The sequence below is a fragment of the Hemiscyllium ocellatum genome, chromosome 15, assembly GCF_020745735.1.
Source record: "Hemiscyllium ocellatum isolate sHemOce1 chromosome 15, sHemOce1.pat.X.cur, whole genome shotgun sequence".
NCBI lineage: Eukaryota > Metazoa > Chordata > Chondrichthyes > Orectolobiformes > Hemiscylliidae > Hemiscyllium > Hemiscyllium ocellatum.
The window spans coordinates 17,789,488-17,814,729 of record NC_083415.1 but is presented as its reverse complement, the minus strand read 5'-3'; positions in this window follow the sequence as shown (position 1 = coordinate 17,814,729).

The following is a 25,242-nucleotide window of genomic DNA, read 5'->3' as shown; positions in this document are numbered from 1 at the left end:
GCCTCTGCTATGAGTCCCGAGATTGGTGATCCCATGGGTGTTCCGTTGATTTGTTCGTATATCTGATTGTTGAATGTAAAGTGTGTGGTGAGGCACAGGTCTAGTAGTTTAAGTATGCCGTCCTTGTTGATAGGTTCGGCCTCCTGTGTTCTGTTATGTATGTCCAGTAGGTTGGCTATTGTTTCTCTGGCTAGGGTTTTGTCAATTGATGTGAACAGTGCCGTCACGTCAAATGATACCATGGTTTCTTCTTTGTCTATGTGTGTATTCCTGATGATGTCCAAGAATTCCTGTGTTGATTGTATGGAGTGTTTGGATCCGCTGACTAGGTGTTTCAGTTTTTGTTGTAGTTCTTTGGCCAGTTTGTATGCTGGTGTCCCTGGTAGTGATACTATGGGTCTGAGTGGGATGTCTGGTTTGTGTACTTTGGGTAGTCCGTAGAATCTGGGGGTGTTGTTGCTTTCAGGTTTCATTCTTTGCTGGTCCGCTTTGGTTATCTGTCCATACACTCAGACAACCAGGAACATGAATTTGACTGGGAAAACACTACCATCATAGGACAAGCTAGACAGAGAACAGCCAGGGAATTCCTAGAGGCATGGCATTCATCCACAAACTCCATTAACAGACACATAGACCTGGACCCAATATACAAACCACTACAGCTGAAACTGACACCCGGAAACGGCAAGAAGATCCAGCAACGGACACATCAACCTGGACCCCACATCCAAACTACTACAGCTGAAACTGACACCCAGAAGCGGCAAGAACAAACCACTATAAATACCGGAAGAAACATCAAAGCAGCGCTTCTCAGGAGGCTCCAATAGCACTGATGATGTTCCCTAGCCAGGGAACGAAACGTTTGCAGCAAAAACTTCCAGCTCGGCGAACAGAACCACAACAATGGACACCCGAGCTACAAATCTTCAACCAGACTTTATTGTTCTTATTTCTCCAGGAAGAAATTTGTCTGCGTAAAAGGAGTAACCAGAATGCAAAGTACTGGGCTAATGGTAAGATTCTTGGGAGTGTACATGAGCAGAGAAATCTCGGTGTTCATGTACACAGATCCTTGAAAGTTGCCACCCAGGTTGACAGGGTTGTTAAGAAGGCATACAGTGTTTTAGCTTTTATTAATAGAGGAATCGAGTTCCAGAACCATTAGGTCATGCTGCAGCTGTACTAAACTCTGGTGCGGCCTCACTTGGAGTATTCTGGTCACCGCATTATAAGAAGGATGTGGAGGTTTCGGAAAGGGTGCAGAGGAGATTTACTAGGATGTTGCATGGTATGGCAGTTGTTCACAGGTAAAGGGACAGCTGGAAAATGGGAAGTCTTCAGAAATTAGATAACAAGAATCCAGAGAAAGTATATTCCTGTCAGGATGAAAGGGAAGGCTGGTAGGTACAGGGAATGCTGGATTACTAAAGAAATTGAAGGTTTGGTTAAGAAAAAGAAGGAAGCTTATGTCAGGTATAGACAGGAGAGATCGAGTGAATCCTTAGAAGAGTATAAAGAAAGAGGGAAATCAGGAGGGCAAAAAGGGGACATGAGATAGCTTTGGCAAATAGAATTAAGGAGAATCCAAAGGGTTTTTACAAATATATTAAGGGCAAAAGGGTAACTAGGGAGAGAATTGGGCCCCTCAAAGATCAGCAAGGTGACCTTTGTGTGAAGCCTCAGAAAATGGGGGAGATACTAAATGAATATTTTGCATCAGTATTCACTGTGGAAAAGGATATGGTAGATATAAACTGTAGGGAAATAGATGGTGACATCTTGCAAAATGTCCAGATAACATAGGAGGAAGTGCTGGATGTCTTGAAACGGTTAAAGGTGGATACATCCCCAGGACCTGATCAGGTGTACCTGAGAACTCTGTGGGAAGCTAGAGAAGTGATTGCTGGGCTACTTGCTGAGATATTTGTATCATTGATAATCACAGGTGAGGTGCCGGAAGACCGGAGGTTGGCAAACGTGGTGCCACTGTTTAAGAAGGGCAGTAAAGACAAGCCAGGGAACTATAGACCGGTGAGCCTGACGTCGGTGGTGCGCAAGTTGTTGGAGGGAATCCTGAGGGACAGGATGTACATGTATTTGGAAAGGCAAGGACTGATTCGGGATATAGTCAACATGGCTTTGTGCGTAGGCAATCATGTCTCACAAACTTGATTGAGTTTTTTGAAGAAGTAACAAAGACGATTGATGAGGGCAGAGCAGTGGATATGATCTGTATGGACTTCAGTAAGGCGTTCAACAAGGTTCCCCATGGGAGAGTGATTAGCAAGGTTAGGTCTCATGGAAAACAGGGAGAACTAACCATTTGGATACAGAACTGGCTCAAAGGTAGAAGACAGAGGGTGGTGGTGGAGGGTTGTTTTTCAGACTGGAGGCCTGTGATTAGTGGAGTGCCATAAGGATCGGTGCTGGGTCCTCTACTTTTTGACATTTAGATAAATGATTTGAATGTGAGCATAAGACGTACAGTTAGTATGTTTGCAGATGACATCAAAATTGGAGGTGGAGTGGACAGCGAAGAAGAGGGTTACCTCAGATTAAACAGGATGTTGACCAGATGGGCCAATGGACTGAGAAGTGGCAGATGGAGTTTAATTGAGATAAATGCGAGGTGCTGCATTTTGGGAAAGCAAATCTTAGCAGGACTTATACACTTAATGGTAAGGTCCTAGGGAATGTTGCTGAACAAAGAGACCTTGGAGTGTAGGTTCATAGCTCCTTGAAAGTGGAGTTGCAGGTAGATAGGATAGTGAAGAAGGCGTTTGGTACGCTTTCCTATATTGGTCAGAGGAGAAAGTGAGGACTGCAGATTCCTGAAGAAGGGCTCATGCCCGAAACATCAATTCCTCTGTTCCTTGGATGCTGCTGGACCTGCGCTTTTCCAGCAACACATTTTCAGCTCTATATTGGTCAGAGTATTGAGTACAGGAGTTGGGAAGTCATGTTGTGGCTGTCCAGGATATTGGTTAGGCCAATATTCCACTTTTGGAATATTGCATGCAATCCTGGTCTCCTTCCTATCGGAAAGATGTTGTGAAACTTGAAAGGATTCAGAAAAGATTTACAAGGATGTTGCCAGGGTTAGAGGATCTGAGCTACAGGGAGAGACTGAACAGGCTGGGGCTGTTTTCCCTGAAGCGTTAGAGGCTGAGGGGTGACCTTATAGAGGTTTACAAAATCATGAGAGGCATAGATAGGATAAATAGACAAAGTCTTTTCCCTGGGGTCGGGGAGTCCAGAACTAGAGGGCATAGGTTTAGGGTGAGAGGGGAAAGATATAAAAGAGACCTCAGGAGCAAGTATTTCAGCAGAGGGTGGTACGTGTATGGAATGAGCTGCCAGAGGATGTGGTGGAGGCTGGTACAATTGCAACATTTAAGAGGCATTTGGATGGGTATATGAATAGGAAGGGTTTGGATGAATATGGGCCGGGTGCTGGCAGGTGGGACTCGATTGGGTTGGGATATCTGGTCGACATGGGTTGGACCAAAGGGTCTGTCTCCATGCTGTACATCACTATGACTCTATGAGAGAGGAAATGTTCGAGGAGTTAGTATCTTTGAAAGTGGATGATTCATCAGGGCTAGATGGATTGTTGCTTGGATGTTGAAGGGAGGAAATAATAGATGCTCTGAGGCTTATTTTCCAATCTTCACCAAACAAGATGAGGTGCTGGAGGAATGCAAAAGAATGCATGTCATTCTATTCTGTCGAAACGAAGGAAATGCCAGGTAATTAAAAGCACAGATAGTCTTACTCTGTGTTTTGCAAATTGTTAGAATCAATCCCAAAAAATTAGATAAACTATCACTTAGAAAGGTATGGACTAGTCAGGGATATACAGCATAGCTTTCTTAAGCGAAGGTCATGCCTTACAGATTTGATTGAATTCATTGAAGAAGTGGCAAGGAGGATTGATGAGGATAGTGCAGTGAATATTGCCGAAATGGATTTTGGCAAGGAACCTGACAAGGTCCCACATGGCAGAATGGTCAGCAAAGTAATCGCCCATGTGATACAGGGTAATTTATTAAATTGGATTCAAAGTTGGCTTAGTAACAGGAAACAAAGGGTAATGTTCAATGGCTGTCCTTGTGAATGGAAGGCTGTTTCAAGTGGTGTTCCATAGGACTCAGTGTTAGGACCCCTGATGTTTATTTTATATGTTAACAATTTGGACTTGAATGTGAGGGACACAATTGGAAAAATTGCAGATGATGTAAAAGTTGGCCATGTGATGGATAGCGTAGAAGATAGCTGTTAGTCTAAATGATATAAATGGATTGGTGGAGTGGGCAGGAAAGTGTCAGATGGAGTTCAACTCTGATAAGTGTGGGAACATCCATTTAGGGAGGTCAGACACTAAAAATTAATACACAATAAATGAGATGGGTAGATGAAGTGAAAGATCTTAGCGTTCAAGTGTGTAGATGACCAATCCACCTTTAGACCAATTGAGGTCTTTAAGTGGCCAACTGAAGGCTTTTTAATGTGCCATTTTGTATCCTGGAGTATTTGACCACATTGCCACACCTGGAGTCTACCAGGGTTACCTAACAACCTCGTTGTGGACTTTCGCCTTAGTGGCTTGCCCCTCCAGATTGGGTACTCTGTGGCCCAGAGAGGCCCCCAAATGGTGAAAATGTCACCTCAGTAGCACCACCCCTAACTTCTTGAACAACCCTGCGTTTGCCTCACCATAATCCGACTAATTGGCCCTGGCAAGCTTTAAATGTGTTGTTGGAAAAGCGCAACAGGTCAGGCAGCATCCAAGGAACAGGAAATTCGACGTTTCGAGCATAAGCCCTTCATCAGGAAGGCTTATGCCCGAAACGTCGAATTTCCTGTTCCTTGGATGCTGCCTGACCTGCTGCGCTTTTCCAGCAACACATTTTCAGCTCTGATACTCCAGCATCTGCAGACCTCACTTTCTCCTGGCAAGCTTTACCTATATTCTGGGCCCTCCTCCATTGAAACCGCTGATGTCTTGTTGCAGAACCAGCAGTTGCTTGAAAATGTGTTGCTGGTAAAGCGCAGCAGGCCAGACAGCATTCAAGAGCAGGAGAGTCGATGTTTCGGGCATGAGCCCTTCTTCAGGAATGGCTTATGCCCAAAACGTTGATTCTCCTGCTCCTTGGATGCTGCCTGACCTGCTGTGCTTTTCCAGCAACACATTTTCAGCTCTGATCTCCAGCATCTGCAGTCCTCACTTTCTCTTCGCAGAACCAGCAGTGGCCACCACTGTCAGTGAACCTGCATGGACTGAAGAACTGCCAGCCCTCCAATTTCCTAACAGCTCTTGCAAGCAAGATCTCCTTAAGGGATGAGAGTCTCAACCACACACAGCTAATTGGTTGCTGGATGTAAAATTAGGTCTTGGATCTGAATAACCAGTGGAGGCGTGTTTGGTGTTGTCTTTCTAGCAGGTGGATGGGCTCAGTGATGCTCAGCAGCATCCTGGTTCTTCAATTACCCGACAACACTCACTCATGTTCCAGACAAACTGTAGCCTGTACCTTGTGTTCTAAGGCAATAATCCGTCTTAGCCAACATATGTGATAAGTAAACATTGGTATGATATTGTCCTTAATTAATAAGATGGGTTATTATTAAGTACTTTTACATATTAAAGAAGTGTTGAATTATTAAAGGTGTTTTCAAATTGAACTCAAGCTTTCTATTTGAACTGTTTAAGAACATAATATTAATCACAATATGGTGCCTGACATCGTAGTAGCAATAGTTAATTGATTCAAAACAGAAGGATGTAATCAACTAAATTTTAACTAATGCAATGAATATTTACAGATGACATCAATATAAACTTGTATCTTACTTAAAAGAAAAGAAACTCCTGTTACACCTCTAGAATTTATAGCTGCTAATGAGATCCTGGGGAGTGTTGCTAAAAAAAGAGACTTCGGAGTGCAGGTTCATAGCTCCTTGAAAGTAGAGCTGCAGATAGATAGGATAGTGAGGCAAGTGTTTGGTATGCTTTCCTTTATTGATCAGAGCACTTAGTATAGGAGTTGGGAGGTTTTGTTGCAGCTGTGCAAGACTTTGGTTCACCACTTTTGGAATATTGCATGCAAATCTGGTCTCCTTCCTATTGGAAGAATGTTGTGAAACTTGAAAGGGTTCAGAAGAGATTTGGAAGGTTATTGCCAGGGTTGGAGGATTTGAGTTATGGGGAGAGGCTGAACAGGCTGGAGTGTTTTCCCTGAATCTTCAGAGGCTGAGGGGTGACCTTATAGAGGTTTATAAAATCCTGAGGGGCAAGGATACAATAAATAGACAAAGTTTTTTCCCTGGGATGGGGGTGTCCAGAACTAGAGGTGATAGATTTTGGATGAGAGGAAAAACATATAAAAGGGACCTAAGGGTCAACTTTTTCACACAGAAAGTGGTCCATTTATGGAATGAGCTGCCAGAGAAAGTGGTGGAGATAGTACAATTGCAACATTTAAAAGGCATCTGGATGGGTATATGAATAGGAAGGGTCTAGAGGGATATGGGTCAAGTGGTGCCAAATGGGACTAGATTAGGTTGGGATATCTGGTCGGTATGGATGAGTTGGACTGAAGGGTCTGTTTCTGAGCTGTACATCTCTATGACTCTGTGATACAATTGCAACAATGAAAGGCCACAACCTGTAAAAATAGTGGAGTTGGTGAGGAGAAATGAATATGTTTTCACATTATTGTCAGCATCAAACACACCTCGGTCATGGACAACATAGCCAAAGGGCTCTGTGACATCATTTAGACAATAGACAATAGATGCGGGAGTAAGCCATTCTGCCCATCGAGTCTGCACCACCATTCATTATGATCATGGCTGATCATCCTCAATCAGTATCCTGTTCCTGCCTTATCTCCATATCCCTTGATTCCACTATCCTTGAGAGCTCTATCCAACTCTTTCTTAAACAAATCCAGAGACTGGGACTCCACTGCCCTCTGGGGCAGAGCATTCCACACAGCCACCACTCTCTGGGTGAAGAAGTTTCTCCTCATCTCTGTCCTAAATGGTCTACCCCTTATTTTTAAGCGGTTTCCTCTGGTTCGGGACTCAACCATCAGCGGAAACATGTTTTCTGCTTCCAGAGTGTCCAATCCTTTAATAATCTTGTACGTCTCAAACAGATCCCCTCTCAGTCTTCTAAACTGAAGGGTATACAAGCCCAGTCGCTCCAATCTTTCAACATAAGATAGTCCCGCCATTCCAGGAATTGACTTCGTGAACCTATGCTGCACTTCCAAAAATAGCCAGAATTCTTTCCTCAAATTTGGAGACCAGAACTGCACACAATATTCCAGGTGCGGTCTCACCAGGGCTCTGTACAGCTGCAGAAGAACCTCTTTGCTTCTATACTCAATCTCTCTTGTTATGAAGGCCAGCATGCTATTAGCTTTCTTCACTACCTGCTTACCTGCATGCTTGCCTTCAATGACTGGTGTACAAGAACACCAAGATCTCTTTGTACTGCCCCTTTATCAAACTTGACTCCATTTAGGTAGTAATCTGCCTTCCTGTTCTTGCCACCAAAGTGGATAACCCTACATTTATCTGCCATGCATCTGTCCACTCACCTAACTTGGAGAAAGTGAGGACTGCAGATGCTGGAGATCAGAGCTGAAAAATGTGTTGCTGGAAAAGCGCAGCAGGTCAGGCAGCATCAAAGAAGCAGGAGAATGGATGTTTCGGGCATAAGCCCTTCTTCACCTAACCTGTCCAAGTCACCCTGTAATCTCCTAACATCCTCCTCACATTTCATCCTGCCATCCAGCTTTGTATCATCAGCAAATTTGTTAATGTCACTATTAATACCATCTTCTATATCATTAATATATATTGTAAAAAGCTGCGGTCCCAGCACTGATCCCTGCGGTACCCATTGGTCACTGCCTGCCATTCCGAAAGGGAACCGTTTATCACTATTCTTTGTTTCCTGTCAGCCAACCAATTTTCAATCCAAGTCAGTACGTTGCCCCCAATACCATGCGCCCTAATTTTGCTCACTAACCTCCTATGTGGAACTTTATCAAAGACTTTCTGAAAGTCCAGGTAAACTACATCCACTGTATCTCCCTTGTCTATCTTCAGAGTTACATCCTCAAAAAATTCCAGAAGATTAGTCAAGCATGATTTCCCCTTCATAAATCCATGCTGACTCTGACCTATCCTGTTACTACTATCCAGATGTGTCAAAATTTCATCCTTTATAATTGACTCCAGCATCTTTCCCACCACTGAGGTCAGACTAACTGGTCTATAATTTCCTGCTTTCTCTCTCCCACCTTTCTTAAACAGTGGTACAACATTAGCTACCCTCCAATCCACCAGAACTGATCCCGAATCTATCGAACTCTGGAAAATAATCACCAACGCATCCACGATTTCTCGAGCCACCTCCTTCAGTACCCTGGGATGTAGACCATCAGGCCCCAGAGACTTATAAACCTTCAGACCTAACAGTCTCTCTCCAACACCAATTCCTGACAAATATAAATTCCCTTAAGTTCAGATCCTTCAACCACTGTTACCTCAGGAAGATTGCTTGTGTCTTCCTCAGTGAACACGGATCTGAAGTACCAATTCAATTCTTCTGCCATTTCTTTGTTCTCCGTAATATATTCCCCTGTTTCTGTCTTCAAGGGCCCAATTTTAGTTTTAACCATTTTTTTGCCTTTCACTTGAAGCCACATCTCAGTTATCCCCTCAATATTGCAGCTGCCAATTTCCAAAAGAGCCTCAAGCTCATCCGTCTTATTTCTAATATTTCGTGCATTCATATATGGTATTTTTAATTTGTTACTGCCCTCACCCTTCCCATCAACTTCTATTTCACTCATCCTTACAGCATGATCCCTTTTTGAGTTTTCTGCTTCATTGATACCGTTGTCTTTCATGACTTCCCTTGTACTAACTTTCCCTTCAATTTCATTCTTAAAATTCCAATTTGACCCCTCCACCACCCCCCCCCCCCCCCACTATTTAGTTTAAGCGTAGCTGTGTTGCAGTAGCAAACCTGCCTGCCAGAATGCTGGTCCCCAACCTATTAAGGTGCAAGCCATCTCTTTTGTATAATTTATGCTTACCACAAAACATATCCCAGTGATCTAAGAATTTAAATCCTTGCTTCCTGCACTAGTTCCCCAACCACACGTTCAAGTCCATTACCTCCCTGTTTCTGGCCTCACCAGCCCGAGGAACTGGAAACAAACCGGAGATGACCACCCTGGAAGTCCTGCTTTTCAGCCTTCTTCCTAGTTCTCCGAAGTCCCGCTGTAGTATGTTCCTCCTCTTCTTCCCGACATCATTTGTGCCGACATGTACCACCTCTGGCTCTTCACCTTTGCCCTTGAGGATTTTCTGCATCTTTTGGCAATGTCCTTAATCCTGGCACCAGGAAGGCAACACACCATCCTTAAATCCCGCCTGTTGCCACAGAAACCCCATTCAGTTCCTCTCACTATGGAGTCCCCTATCACCACGGCTCTGTGCGATGTCTGACTCCTCGGCTCTGCCTCCAAGCCAACTTTTGATTGACAGACCTGGCCGCCTTGCGGACAGGCAGTGTCATCTGCCTCTGCTGTTTCCATAAGATTCAACTTGTTCCTGACAGGTACTTCCCCCTGTGGTCTCTTGCACCCGTCTCCTCTCTGCCTTCCTCATCGTCTTCTCTCTTCTGGTCTCTTCTGGTATGGTCGGTGTAATAACCTTGCTGAAGGTCCTGTCCAGAAAGATCTCGTTCTCTCGGATGACCCTGAGGTCCTCACCGCTCTCTGCTGCAAAAAGACTGCTGGCGTCGAGGTAAGTTCTTAAATAAAAATCAGTTACCTTCCCAACTGGCTCTGCGCTCCGACTTCACTTCCGCCCAGTTCCCGCCGCTCTCTGACATTCTCACCACAAGTGAGAATAAATTATTGAAACATTCCAGCAATGGACTTATTTGGTGGAAGGTAAAAATTTCTATTTCCCAATGGCAGGTTAAAGTTTTAACTGTTATGATCTCAGCAACTTTCGGACAGGTTGGCTTTCCTGAATATCAAAACCCGTTTGCTTTCATCAGCATGCTCGAATACTCTTTAATAGCTCATCTGCTGGAATTACATTCAGGGGTATAATATTGTTCGATAAAGATGGGAAATATGTGCTCACAAACTTGACCATTTATATCAAATGTCCATTTGGCGGGGTAGACTTTGTCCTAACGCCACTGAGTTCACATCCAAACCTCCTCCGTGAATTAGCTTCTTCATAGCCAAGCTGTTTCTTTGAATAAGCACTTACAGTGCAAAGGATGAAGCCTGACCCAGCCAACCAGTTGATGAGGTATCTTAGTCATATGGCGTCTTACTTGTTGCTGCTAAATGCATATAATGTAAAGGGTGAAGTCTGATGAGATCACTAAACGAGATACTGAGTGGATAACACTGGCAAATAGCTGATGGGGACAGGCAAAGTGGCTTGATTTAAAAGAGGGTTTAACTTAGAAGGTACAAGTGAGTTTGATGGAAAGCCCTTCAGAATGCACAACAAACATGAGAAGATATAAAATCTGCAAAGAAAGTGGTTGGGTAGTTGCCTGGCATTTTGTTCTGGGCAGATATTTTTCTCCAGCTGAGGCACCTACCAGAAAAAAATGTTTCTGTGCACTGTGTACAATTTTCAAACGATTCAAAAATGAAGTTAGAAAATGGTGTGTGGCAGGCTCCTGAATCTTTGAGCTCACTCCCTGAATGGATGCACATCATGAACATATAATGGAAAGTGGAACTGAGTGGACACTTCATGAAGGAAACACTGCATTAAGCAGCGGATCTAATGAGATTTTAAAAAATTAAATAACTTAGAAGTAGGGATTAATTATTTCAGTTTTTATTCAATAAATATAGCAAAGTTTTGACCTTATTAACAAGAAGAGTTGTCCTTTTTCTATTATGATCTCAATGTGTGTGAAAAATAACCTTAATGTTCTTAATTAAATTCTCTAGTCATTTGCATCTGAATGAATCAAGGGACAAAGATTTTAATAAAAACTAGCTATAGAATTGAAGAAAAATAGAAGCTGAAAGAGCATTTAAAACTATAGGTAGAAGTCAACCATCATTTTTTTCTTGCTCTGTTTAATTAACGTCTTCTGTAAATGTAACATTGCTTTTACATGCCAAAGACTTGCAATCAGTCTTTCCAAAATTTCAAAATCGTGAGCAGTAGTGGTATAATTTACCAAATAAATGTACTTTATTCATGACTATCATCTGAGTATTGTACTCAATGTGACAAATTAGCTTTTTAATCAGTGCTGAGACTGTACCTTGTCCAATTGGATTGTTATACTGCAGATGACTGAATTTTGGACATAGTCAAAAATCTAAATGAGGTGATATGTATAGGATTGAGGTCGATTGATAGGATTGTAACTTGTAACTGCTGAGGCATGTTTAGATGCAAGCAGGGGGATAATTCCCTGAAAAATGCCAGTGAGGTGATGTAGTGATTGGGACTTGGTGGACCTTGTTGATTACGAGGTTCTTGATTGGGGTTGCTAACGTGGGACAATCAGGAACGTCTTGGCTGACCAGTATGACCAGGAGATTTAAAATCCTTTCAGTCCAGAGGACTGACTCTTTGCTGGTTGGTGCTACAGTCAGTGCGTTACTGCTGCTATTGGTTTCTGCTCCTTTTTTGTGGGAAACCTGATTCCTGAACTGGCTGCATGATTTGGCCAGTTTGTTACTCTTTTCTCTTTTACTGTGAGAAAAAGACAATGCTGATCCTGTGGCAGGGCTTAGCCCTTGCACTCTAGTTTTCTTTGTTTTTTTGTATTTGTCTTCATTGTCTTTTTGGTGTTTGGACTGTACCCTTGTGAGAAAATACATCTCACTAGATGAACTGTTTCTGTGGGTAGGCCTGACCCTAGGACTCAGCCTCTGCAAAGACTGAACATCTGTGTGTGTGCTGGGAGGTGAGTACTTGCTGCATCCTGGAGTTTGGAAGTTGACCCTGCCTTCGGGAGTGGACCAAACCTCGTGAGTTAACTGCACCTTTACAATGTACTGTGTTCCTGTGAGTGGGCCTGGTTCTCCAAGGATTAGCCAGGACGCAATGGAGACTGAATACCTGTGTGCTGTTGGGTGTGTGTCTGCTGTCTTCAGGAGTGGACTCTGCCCTTGGTTGTGAACACTGTTTTTAGCAAGGGCTCTGCAGTTTAGAGCGGACTCTATTTCTGACAGTGCACTTTGTATACTGGAGTGGACACTGTTCCTGGGAATGGACTCTACATTTTGAAGAGAACTGCTTATGGTAATGGACTCAGTGTACCAGAAAGGACTCTGTTTTGTTGGTAATTGACTGTCTTGATACTTGTTGGGTTATCACCTGCACTGTCTTGCGTCCCTGAGTCTAGCAGGCCTTACTGTGAGCGGGAGGCTCATAGGTCATCCTGAAAACTGTCACCTTGAGAGCTGGAGGGTGGCTAGGCCATCCTGTGAACCTGAAGGTTGGTAGGCTGTCCCGAAAGCCGTAAGATGGGTAGACCGTTCTGAGTGCTGTCATCCTGAGAAGGGGTGATCGGGATGAACTGTCCTAGAGGTGGTCGGAACGTGTGTCAGAGCAGCCGAGAGCCAGAAGGCTTGTGGGCTGCCCTGCACACTGTCATTCCCAGGGAAGGGGACCGGCTGTCCTAGAGGTGGCTGGAAGGTGTGTCAGGGCAGTGCGCAGGCTGGATGGCGCATCAGGGTGGGTGAGAGCCCGATGGTATGTAGGGCCAGATCGAGAACTGGAAGGGGGGGTAGGCCGTCCTCAGCACTGTCACCCCGGGCAGGTACTGGGACGGGCTGTTCTAGAGGTGGCTGGAAGATGTGAAGGCTGGTTAGGGAAGTTGAAACGTGGGTAGGCCTTCCTGACTGCTGTCATCCTGGGAAAGTTGGGGAATCAGGATGGGCTGTCCAAGAGGTGGTCGGAAGATGTGCCAGAACAGACCAAGTACTGGAATGGGCATGGGTGGATCGAAAGCTGGAAGGGGCGGAGGGGCAGGCTGCCTTAGACTGGCTGAATAGTGGGAGGGGGCTTGCTGGGGTCTGTATTTTATCCACTTTTTTAAATGTAATTAGACTCTCTAATATGTACTTACTGTTTTGTAATGATTGAAACTGGCATTTGAGGTTTGTCCTCATTACCCTGAAAACTGGCTGAACGGTAGGGTTTGGGGCCTGGCCTTGCTATTCCTCTCCCTTGTAACATTGCTGTTTCGCTGTATACAGCTGTTAATGTTAATTATTTTGTAAACTGTGTATGTTTAATAAAGTAGAAAATATGACCTGGAGATTAACCAGGGAACTTAGAATCCCCTCAGTTTTAAAAAAATAACCAGATTTAGAATGTTCTCATTCTAGAGGACTGACTCTGTGCTGGCTGGCCCACAGTCAGTGTGTTACTGCTATTGTTAGTTTCTGCTTTTTCGGGGGAAACCTGATAGCTGAATTATATAGCCACTTTGTTAACTCGCATTCCTGTTTTAGTGAGAACTGATTTGTGAACTGCTTGATCCACACAGTCAATGTGTTTCAGGTGTAACTCTATTTTAGTTATGGGATTGCTGTTTCACTGGCTGGTTACAGCCTGTATGTTACCCTTTCTCTTTGAGAAAAGGACAATGATTTTGTGGCAGGGCTTAGCCCTTGCACTCTATTTTTTTGTTTTTTTGTATGTGTCTTCACTGTTTTTTGGTGTTTGGACTGAGAGAAAATACAACTTTCCAGATGAGCTGTTACTGTGGGTAGGCCAGACCTGAGGACTAGGCCTCTGAAAAGTCTAAACACCTGTATGCCTGCTGACAGGTGAGCACTTGCTACACCCTGAAGTGGACTCTGCATCATGGAGTGGAACGAACCCTTGTGAGTTAACTGTATCTTTACAATGTACTGTGTTCCTATGAGTGGACCAAGCCTGTGAAGACTGAAGCTGAAAAATGTGTTGCTGGAAAAGCACAGCAGGTCAGGCAGCATCCAAGGAGCAGGAGAATCGACATTTTGGGCATAAACCCTTCTTCAGCAAGACTGAACACCTGTATGTGGTGTGTGTACTCTGTCTTTGGGACTGGAACAAACCCCTGTGAGTTAACTGCAGCTTCACAATGTTCTGTGTTCCTGAGAGTGGTCCTGGTTCTCCATGGAAGGGCCAGGCCTCTATTGAGACTGAACACCTGTGTGTGTGTGTGTGTGTGTGTGTGTGCGCGCTAGGTGGTTAGCATTTGCTATATCCTGAAGTTTGGGTGTAGACTCTGTCTTTGTATTGGAAACTGTATTGAGGATTTTATGAATTCAGTTACTCTATGTGGGTTAATTGTTTGTGTGGGCCAGTCAGTATTTGGGGTGGCTGGGAGCTGGAGGGTCAATGATCAGCCTGGGGGGAAGCAGGCTCAGAGTGGGACTGTTAGTACGCAGGCTGGCTGGGGGCTAGCAGCTGACAGCATGCCTGTTGGAAAGCTGGTCAAGGGAGGGGCAGCCAGTACGTGCCCTGGCTGTGGGCTGGCGGGTTGATGACTGACCTGGAGGAGCCTGTCTGTACGTGGAGTAGGCAGGGCCAAGCAACTGATAGCATCCTTGTAGGAAAGCCAGTATCGGGCAGGTTGGCCAGTACATGAGAGGCTGAGCCAGGCGGTCAATGGCAGCCCATAGGATGGCTGACCAGGGGAGGACCAGTCTGTACGTACGGAGACTGGGAGTCGGATAGCCAGTGGCTGGTCCGTAGGAACACTGGCCAGGAGAAAGTGTCAGTCAGTATGCAGGGTGGCGAGTGCTGGAAGGCCAACAGCCCGACTGTAGGAAAGCAGGTCGTGGGTGGTTTGTTTAGTATGTGGATGACCAGGAGCTAGTGGCTGATGTCTGTCCCAGAGGGAAGTGGGCTGGAGAGGGTCAGTCAGTACACAGGTTGGCCAGAGGCCAGAAATCAACAACCAGCTCTTAGGAAAGTTGCCCGAGGTAGCCCAGTCAGTACACGGGGCAACTGGGAGCTGGGTGGTTGACAGCCAGTCTGAAGGAAAGCAGGCCTGGGGAGGGTCAGTCAGTACACAGGGTGGCCAGAGGCCAGAACGCTGATGACTGTCCTGCAGGAAGGCTCACCAAGGACCGTCAGATCAGTATGTTGTGTGGATGGGTTGTCAGGTGTCTTTTATAGCTATATTGGGTCTGTGCTCTATGCACTGTTTCTCACTTGTTTGCACGGTCTTGTCTGTGTTTGTTACTGTTATCTTTGACTGGAAGTGGGATTTGAGGTTTGTCCACATCTCCCTGATAACTGGTTGAATGGGGGATTTGGGGTATGGCTTTGCTGCCTTTTCTCCTGTATGTAGTGGTTTTTCTGTGAATTGCTTTCTGTTCATTGTCAACTGTATTTTGTACTATTTAATAAAATATGACTAGGAGATTAAGCAGGAGATTTAGAATCCTCTCAGTCTAGTGGATTGACTCTTTGCTGGCTGGGCCAACAGTCAGTGTGTTACTGCTGTTGTTGGTGGAAACCTGATAGCTGAACTGGCTGAATTATATAGCCAGTTTGTTGACTCGCGTTCCTTTTTTAGTGAGAACTGATTTCTAAACCGCCTGATCCACACAGTCAATGTGTTTCAGGTGTAGCTCCATTCTCATTTGGGGTTTGTTGTTTCACTAACTGCTTACAGCCTATATGTTACTCTTTTCTCTTTGAGAAAATAACTTTATTGATTTTGTGGTAGGGCTTAGCCCTTGCACTCATTTTCTTTGTTTTTTGTATGTGTCTTCATTGCTATTTGGTGTCTGAGAAAATATATCTTATCAGATGACCTGTTTCTTTTGGGAAGGCCTGGCCCTGGGATTGGGCATCTGTAAAGACTGTATCCTGTGTGTGTGCTGAGAGGTGAGCACTTGCTGCATCCTGGAGTTCAGAAGTGGACCCTGCCTTCAGGAGTAGACCAAACCCCTGTAAGTTAACTGCACTTTACAATGTACTGTGCTTCTGAGTGGGTCTGGTTCTCTATGGATGGGCCAGGATGCTATGGAGACTGAACACCTGTGTGCTATGGGGTGTGCATTTGCCTCCTTCAGGAGTGGACACTACCCTCGGTTGTGGACTCTGTTTTTAGCAATGGACTCTGCAGTTTGGAATGGACTCCAAATCTGCCAATGCATTTTGTGTACTGGAGTGGACTGTGTTCCTGGGAATGGACTCTGCATTTTGAAAAGAACTGTTTACTGTCATGGACTCTGTGTACCAGAAAGTGCTCTACTTGTTGGTAATTGACTGTCTTGTTGCCTGTTGGGGTTATCACTTGCACTGTCTGGGTCTGGCAGGCCTCACTCTGAGCTGGAAGCTCATTGGTCATCCTGAAAGCTGTCCTACTATGGTCCAGAGGGTGGGTAGGCCATCCTGTGAACCTGAAGGTTGGTAGGCTGTCCTGAAAGCCGGAGGATGTGTTGGCCATCCCGATGCCGGTTGCCCCAAGAGCCGGAAGGTGGATAGGCCTTTCTGAGCACTTTCGTCACAAGAAGTGGTAATTGGGACTGGCTGTCCAAGAGGTGGATGTGTCAGCGTGGACCGAGAGCCGGAAGGGGCTTTGGGACGTGCTGCCTTTGAGTGGCTGGAATGTGGAAGGGAAGGGTGGCTTGGTGGGTTGCTGGTGGAGGTTGTTGGGGGAGGGGGGGGTGTCTATATTCTGTTAACTGTCTTTTATGTAATTGGACTGTCTCATGTATTTGTTACTGTTTTACGGTAATTGACAGTGGGATTTGAGGTTTGTTCTCCTGAACACTGGTTAAATATTAGGGTTTGGGGCTTGACTTTGCTGCTCCTCCTTTAATAGAATTAAAAAATACCGGGCAATTTAGAATCACCTCAGTCTAGGGGACTGACCTCTGTGCTGGCTGGGCCACTGTCGATGTGGTGCTGGTCTCTGTTCTGGACGAGGAGAGTTTCTTTCTTACTCTCTCCTTTCCCCCACCATCTCCACCTCCACCTCCACCCCCCACCCCCCGCCAACCTTTCCAGAGAGGATACTTGTTCTTTTTGGTTTTTGGTTTGTTTCTTTCCTTCAGTTTGAACTGTGTTCCGATGCACAAGCAGCTACCACCACTGCTGCCAATGCAGCCTGGGCCTGCTCCCACTGCAGCAGCCTGGGTCTTGCCCACAACTAAACATTGTGTTGCTGGTGCCTGGGGCCTACCTCACCTACTGCTGCCAGGGCCCCACCTACACCTGGGACAGCTACCGTTGCTGCCTGGGACTTGCCTTGGGCCCCTCCTGGAATTTAGACCACTGTTGCCTGCAGCTGCCGTTCCACCAACCCCCCCCTCCCCCCAGGAATGACCTAGAAAACACTGTGGGCAGGGCATTGGCCGTGCTATCTTAAATACTGCTGGGTCATCAAGTGGTGGAGGGGAGGACAGTGTTATCCTCACTCCTCCCCCCAAGACTTTGTTTTTCTGGGCACCTTGGTCCTGGGAAGGACCTTCTCCCAGAGGAGCCGGGCATCCCAATAACCTGACCTCGGTGCATTCCAGAACGGGTTGCACTGAGGTGGTTACTGCCTGCAACCCAGGGTGTGGGGTGGGGGGGGGTTTGCTGCCAGCTGGCACTGCTGGACCAGCCCCGACTTTGTGGGGGAGGGACTGGCGACAGAGGGTGACTTCCCAAAGGAGGGTTTAGGCTTGGTGGTGGACACTGGAGATGACGCTGAGTCTATCTCCAGCGAAATTTTTGACTCCTGTGTGCCCCCCCCCCCCTCAGGGAACTCCGGGAATTTCTCGAGGAAACTCTAAGTTGCCGGGATAGAGCCCAAATGGCACTTGACCGCTGGAGTGCCTTTTGAGCTGGTTTTCTGGTCAGGCCCGACTGCACACTGAGCACTGGGCTGGACACCAGGGAGCAAAAGCGTATTAAACTTCTTGTGTGCACTCCTTTTGAGAGTGAGGGACCTATGTGTCCCTCCCTTTTTCCTCCCAGTAACTGTGTATAGTTTTAATTGTACTGGTGGTGGTTGCAAAATACTACTGACATGAAGACAACTATAGCCAGCCTTAACATCAGCGGCAACAGGGAGTCACAGTGCAGATTCCAGACCCTCTTTGTCCTTCAAGACGGGAAGTATGCTGTGTGCTTCCTGCAAGAAACTCATACCACCCCAGGAGACAAAGTCACCTGGCTCCTGGAGTGGCAAAGGGTGGTCTACATGAGTCACCTCACCCGCAGATCTGGCGGGGTAGTATCTTATTGGCCCTGCATTTTCTGTCAGAGATCTTGGGCGTCAGGACCTTCTGCCAGGCCATTTGCTTCACCTGATGGTTTGGGTGGGGGACATGATTCACTCCGAACCTCTATACTCCCACACACAGCCTGAGGCAAACACGCTTCTGCAGAGAAGTGACCACTCATCTCATCTTCATCAAAAAAGGCCAATGTGTTGTCCCTGGGAGATTCTAACTATATCCTTGATTACAGAGACCATGGTGGTGCCCTGGTCTGCTTTGGCGTCTGGGAGGAAGTTGGGGGTCTTGGTCAAGTCCTTCAAATTGGTGGACATCTGGCAGAATCTCTATCCTGACTCCATCGCCTTAATCTTTGTGAGGCCTAGAGTCGGAGCATCCAGAATCGACCGCCTGTACGTTTCGCGGGGGTACGCCTCCTGTTTTCCGATGGCCTCCATGCGGCAGGTGTCGTGCACGGACCATCACCTGGTGTGGGCGGAACTCCTTCTGTGCGGCGCTTGGCTCATGTCCATGTGCTAGCACTTTAACAAAGCTCATGTCCGTGGTTTTCTGTCAGGAGTACGGGAGGGGATCGACAAAGAAGCGAAAATCCAGGATCGAGGAGTTGGAGAAGGAGATGTTCATTCTGGAGACACATTTCGGTCAGCCTGATGTGGACCCGGCTCTGCGGGGGGTGTACATAGTGAAGACTGTGCTCAGAGACCTGTAGCTTGTCAGGTCCAAGGGCCTGTATGTGAGGTCGCGAATCTAGCTCCTTCAGGACCTGGACCGCAGCTCCCCCTTCTACTTGCTGGAAAAAGGGCGTGGCACCCATCACCAGCTCTTTGAGCTGCTGGCCAATGATGGGTCCTTCATCTTGGATCGCAAAGGTGTCAGACCCCAAATTTGTTCCTATCACACAGCTCTGTTCTCTCCAGATCCATCCAGTGAAAGTGCTCACAGAGTTCTGTAGGAGGACCTGCCACAGCTCAGCCTGAAAGATGCAGGGAAGGCTCGACACTCCCGTCACTTTAGAGGAGTTGACCAGCGCCCTCTACCAGCTCTCGAGGGACAAGTTCCCAGGGCTGGATGGGCTGATGTGGCATTCTTCAGGGCGTTCTGGGAAGGCCTGGGGAGTGACTACGCACAGGTCCTGGGGAGAGCTGCCTCTTTATTGGCGCAGGGCGGTCATTGTCCTGCTGCCGAAGAAGACTTTCATTCCTTAAAGAACTGGCGTCCAGTCTAGTGCCGGTTTTGCCAGGGTCCTTGCCTGGCTTCTGTGCTGGCCCACATGATTCACCCAAACCACTCCTACACTGTCCTGGGCTGGAGGATACATGACAACGTCCATCTGGTCTGGGACCTGATCCACTTGTCGACAGGCTGGTCTGCCGAGTGCCTTCCTGTCCCTCAACCAGGAGAAACCTTCGACAGGGTCAATCACGAGTATCTGCTGAGGACTCTGGGGGCATTTGGGTTCGGGACGTAGTTTGTCACCGGATCCAACTTATGTACACTGCAGTGTGTCTGGTTAAACTTAACTGGTCTCTGATGGCGCCCCTTTGCTTTGGGAGAGGAGTACATCAAGGCTGCCCCCTGTGCGGCGAGCTGTATTACCTATTCCCTGGGTGAGGAGCCTTTCCTGCACCTCTTGCGGAGGTAGTTGTCAGGACTGGTTCTGTGCACGAGAGCACAGGGATGGTCATCTCTGCTTAAGCATATGATGTGTTCCTCACTTTCACCAACCTGGCTGACCTGGAGACGATGTGCGAGTGCCAGGCGGTGTACTTGGCAGCATCCTCTGCCAGGATCAACTGGGCTAAATGTTCTGGACTACATGTTGGACCATGGCAGGTGGACTCGCTGCCGGAGGAGTTACGGGACTTCAGCTGGAGTATCACCCATCTCCTCTAGCTGGGGGTCTACCTCAGTCCGGCTGGGGAATCCTGGCCGGCAAACTGACAGGAGTTAGAGGCCAAAGTCTTGGCTCGCCTAGGCCGTTGGACAGGACTGGTCAGTGCTGTCTTACAGAAGTCGCATGCTGGTAATAAATCAGCTGGTGGCAGCCATGCTGTGGTACCGGCTGGTCCCTTTGATACCCCCTCCTGATTTTGTCGCTGACATCCAGAGAACGTTGGTTCACTTCTGGGACATAAAGACAGACTGGTTTGCTGTGCAGGCCCTGAGTGTCTTCATTGAGGAGAGTGGTCAGTCATTGGCATGCGTCCGCACCTAGGTGGCAACTCTCCACCTTTGGACCTTCCAACGATACTTTTACATCGAACCTCCTCCTAGGTGGTGCGCCCTGGTAATGTATATTTCCACCAGGTGCATAACTTCAGTTACAACATGCAGCTCCTGTTCATCGACCGTGACAGTTTGGAGGTCGCTTTCAGGGCGCTGCCTGTCTTTTCCCAGGACCTGATCACTGTCTGGTACATGGTGGAATTGTGGTGTGGCTACCCTCCGACAGGAGTAGCAGCTGTCATCAGGGAGCCGTTGCTCAGGAATCCACACCTCCTGTACTCATTGGGTTTGAGTGGCTGTCAGAGGGGAGGGCTGTGGTGGCGAGGGTGACCAGGGTCGGGGATGTGCTGGGTGGCAGGGGTCTGGGCTAGACGCTGCCACAGGATATAGGTCAGTGGTTTGTGGCCACTGCCATTCAACACTTTAAGATGGCAGTGCTCAGACCCGACATAGTGCACCAGTTGGAGGATGCTCAGGTGTGCAGTGGGATCCAGTCCGCGCTTACCCCTGTCCAGATGGAATTTCACATTGGCCCCAAGGTCCCGTACTTCCCACGGGAGCCTTTGTCCCACAACCTGAGCCACTTCTGGAATTTTAGTGCTGTTCCTTGTACAGACTGCTGCTGCACATCATCCACTTCTTTTTCCTTGTCCACTGCCTGGACACGCCCTGGCGTGCCCATTTGCCACCCAGCGGTGGGGATCCCCAGTGGAGGGCTCTCTACATGGGAGTCCTCCCCCTTCTCTCAGATCTGGGGTGGAGGGTGCTGCAAGCAGCAGTCCCCTGCAACCGCAGATTGTGATGGTTCATGGACTCCCAGCCCAACTGCATGTTCTGTGGCACTGTGGACCATGTGTACACGGGGTGTGGGCGTTTGCACTCCCTGTTTAGTTTTCTGCAAAACCTTCTCCTTTGCTTTTGGCTGCACTTCAGTCCCACGCTCCTGATGTGCAGGGGATAGGGTAGATCAGAGGATCTCCTCATGGGTCTGCTCCTGGGCCTGGCCATAAATAGGTCCAGGCAGTGGGCTGTGGAGGTTCCATTATGGCTGATTGCCTGCCCCTCTTTCATGACTCTGTCCGAGCCCGGATGTCTCTGGAGAAGGAGCACATGGTGTCCACTAACACCCTGGAGTTGTTCAGGGAGAGGTGCGCACCGCAGGGAGTGGAGTGGTTTATTTCCCCCTCCAACTCTATTTTGATTTAGCCCTGCCCTCCCCTTCATTTTTTTTTGGTCATGCAGCATTGCCCTTTGAGAAGGGTACTGCTTGTCACTGGCCACTCGAGTGTTTCCTTTTTTCCTGGTGGTGGAAAACAAATGAAGATTTAAACATCTGTTCTTCACTGTATCTCACACCACATGAGGTGGTAGTGTGGGCGTAAAATGTAAAGGTATGAAAAAAAGAGAGGAAATAAAGAAAAATAATCAGCACATATAGCATTTTCTCAGTTTAGGGGACTGACTCTGTGCTGGATGCACAGTCGATGTGTTTCAGATGTAACTCAGTCTCATTAGGGGATTGTTGTTTCACTGGTTGTTATAGCCTAAATGTTAGTCTTTTCTCTTTCTCTTTGAGAAAAGGACTTGGTTGATTTTGTAGTAGGGCTTAGCCTTTTAACTCTAGTTTTCTTTGTTTTTTGTATGTGTCTTCACTTTTTTTAGGTGTTTGGACTGAGCCCTTGTGAGAAAATACAATTTTCCAGATGAGCTTTTCCTGTGGGAAGGCCTGACCCTATGTTGGTGGACTAGGCCTTTGTAAAGACTGTACACCTGTGTGTGTGCTGCATTTGCTGCATCCTGGAGTTCAGAAGTGCACTCTGCCTTTTGGGGCTTGACCAAACCCCTGTGCGTTAACTGCACCTTTTACAATGTACTGTGTTTCTGTGAGTGGGCCTAAAATGCTTCCTGCATTTTACTACTTGACAACTGCGTACATGACAGACCATGTATAGGCAATTGCTCTGAGTCATCACTCAGCCTGCATGCAGGCAGCAATCGTTTCCACGGAAGTGGACATCAGCACAAATACGTGAGACATTATGGCACCCAAGGTAACAATGAATTCCTCTATTCCCCTGAGATTCGGTCTCCTAACTGAACAGAGCTAGGAGAGTGGTATACTGTCTGCTTGCTGTTCCTCCCTCCAGGACCTGCTCCTGTTTAATGTGACCACCCAGCTTTCTCTAAACTGAGTGTATATATCTGCAATGGTACAGGAGAATGCAGGAGTTATGTAACTTACATCTTTAGAAGTCTTCCTCTTCTCTCAGGTAGCCTTCTCCTGCTATTCCTCGTCTGTCAAAGATCTTTAGAAGTTTATAAGACACAAATTATTGTTCAAATGGGGAAAGAGTTAAAACTTTGCACATCATGGCAGTTCTATTATTGTTGACATTAATTCCATTGAGTTTCACCAAGTATAGGAGAGGCACCCTATCTCTTGTGTTTGTACCAATGGACAACAATTTTTAAAGCCTGAAATAAAAAACAGAAGTGCTAGGGCAACTCAGTAAATTTAGCAGCATCATGGAATGAGATGCAGAGTTAGTGCTTCAAGTCCAATGATTCTTCTTTTGAACTGGATTCTGAATTACTGCCAAAATTAAACTGCTCTTCTGCTGGGATGAAACTGTTCTTTTGCTGTCAAACTGATCTTGCTTCTGGCTGTGGTTCTCTTGTTCTGCATCATGAAAATATCAACTTAAGTGAGAATTTTATGCAACTACCTATCCAGGCTTTAGCTTAAAACACATGTTGTCTTGAAAATGCTGTTTTGCTCTCACTATTCAGAATGGCTTTCTAATCCTAAGCACAAAAAACTGATCTGACCTTCACAGCAATGAAAACTAAAACCCCATTTGTCTCTACTTCAGAACCCTGGCTCACAATAATGAACTTTAACATTTCATCATAGAGTTACCATCTGAAAATATTATGTTACTTAGCGTTCATGCTGAAGAGGCTATCAAACCTCTTTTGGTACTCCTTTTAGCTATGAGGAATTATCCAAATGCTGCTCACCACTGCTGATAATACCAGCAAAGCTTATTTGGCAAGTGTGATTGACCTCTGTATATAATCTAAATGTAATTGGATTTCACTTCTGTCTTCACCACCTCCAGGGAAGAGTCTGTGAACTGGGTGAAGTGTAGGGATAGGAAGGAACAAGCAGCTTTTACAGCGAGGTAGGACTGATAAATGCAGTTTAATTTATCTTAATACAAGAGGCGTAATAGGGAAGGCATATGAACTCTGGGCATGACTGGGATTTCATAGTGAATACAGGGACATGGCTCCGGGATGAATAGGACTGTCAGCTTAATGTTATAGATGGTATAGATGCTATAGAAAGGAAAGAAGGGGAATGGGGAGCAAGAGAGGAGATGGAGTAGTGTTTTTGATTAGGGATACCATTACAGTGGTACTTAGGGAAGATATTCCTAGGAATAACTCTTGGGAAGTTATTTGGGTGGAACTGAGAAATAAGAAAGAGATGATCACCTTATTGCGGTTATACCATAGAAGCCAAACAGTAAGTGGGAAATTGAGAAGCAAATTTTGAAGGAGACTTCAGTTATCTGTAAGGATAACAGAGTTGTAAAAGTAGGGGATTTTAATTTTTCAAACATAGACTGGGACTGCTTTGGATGGAAAGGAATTTGCTAAATGTGTACAAAATTTTCTGATTCAATATATGGATGTGCCTTCTAGAAAACATGCAAAACTTGACCTATTCTTGGGAAATAAGGCAGGGCAGGTGACTGAGGTATCAGTGGGAGAGCATTTTTGGGGCCAGTATTCCTAATTCTATTAGTTTTAGAATAGTGATGGAAAAGGATAGACCAAATCTAAAAGTTAAAACTCTAAATTGGAGGAAGGCCAATTTTGACAGTATTAGGTAAGAACCTTTAAACCTGACTGGGGACGGATATTAGCAGGCAAAGGGATGGCTGGAAAATAGGAAGCCTTCAAAAATGACAAAATGAGAGTCCAGTGACAGTATGTTCCTGTTATGGTGTAGGGAATGCAGGGTGACTAGAAAAATTGAGGTTTTGGTCAAAAAAAAGGAAACATATGTGAGGCATAGACAGCAGGGATTGAGAAACCCTAGCAGAGGATAAAGGCAGTCAAAGTATAGTTAAGAGGGAAATCAGGCAGGCAAAAAGGGGATATGAGACATCTTTGGCAAACAATGTTAAGGAGAATCCAAAGGGATTTTAGAAATACATTAAAGACAAAAGGGTAACTATGGGGAGAATAGGGTCCCTTAAAGATCAGGAAGGCTGCCTACATGTGGAACCATAGGAGATGGGGGAGGTACTAAACATGTGTTTTGCATCAGTCTTTACTAAGGGGAAGCACATAGAAGTTAGAGAACTTGGGGAAATAAATAGTGACGTCTTGAAAATGCCCATATTACAGAGAAGGAGGTGCTGGGTGTCTGAAAACATATAACAGTGGATAAATTCCTGGGACTTGATCTGGTGTAACCTAGAACTCTGTGGGAAGCTTGGCTAGTGATTGCTGGGCCCCTTGCTGAGATATTTGTATCACCGATAGTCACAGATGAGGTGCCAGAAGACTGAAGGTTGGCTAACGTGGTGCAATTATTTAAGAAAGGTGGTAAGGACAAGCCAGGGAATTATAGACAGTGAGTCTGACATCGGTGGTGGGCAGGTTGTTGGAGGGCATCCTGAGGGACATGATTTACATGTATTTGGAAAAGCCAGGACTGACTAGGGAT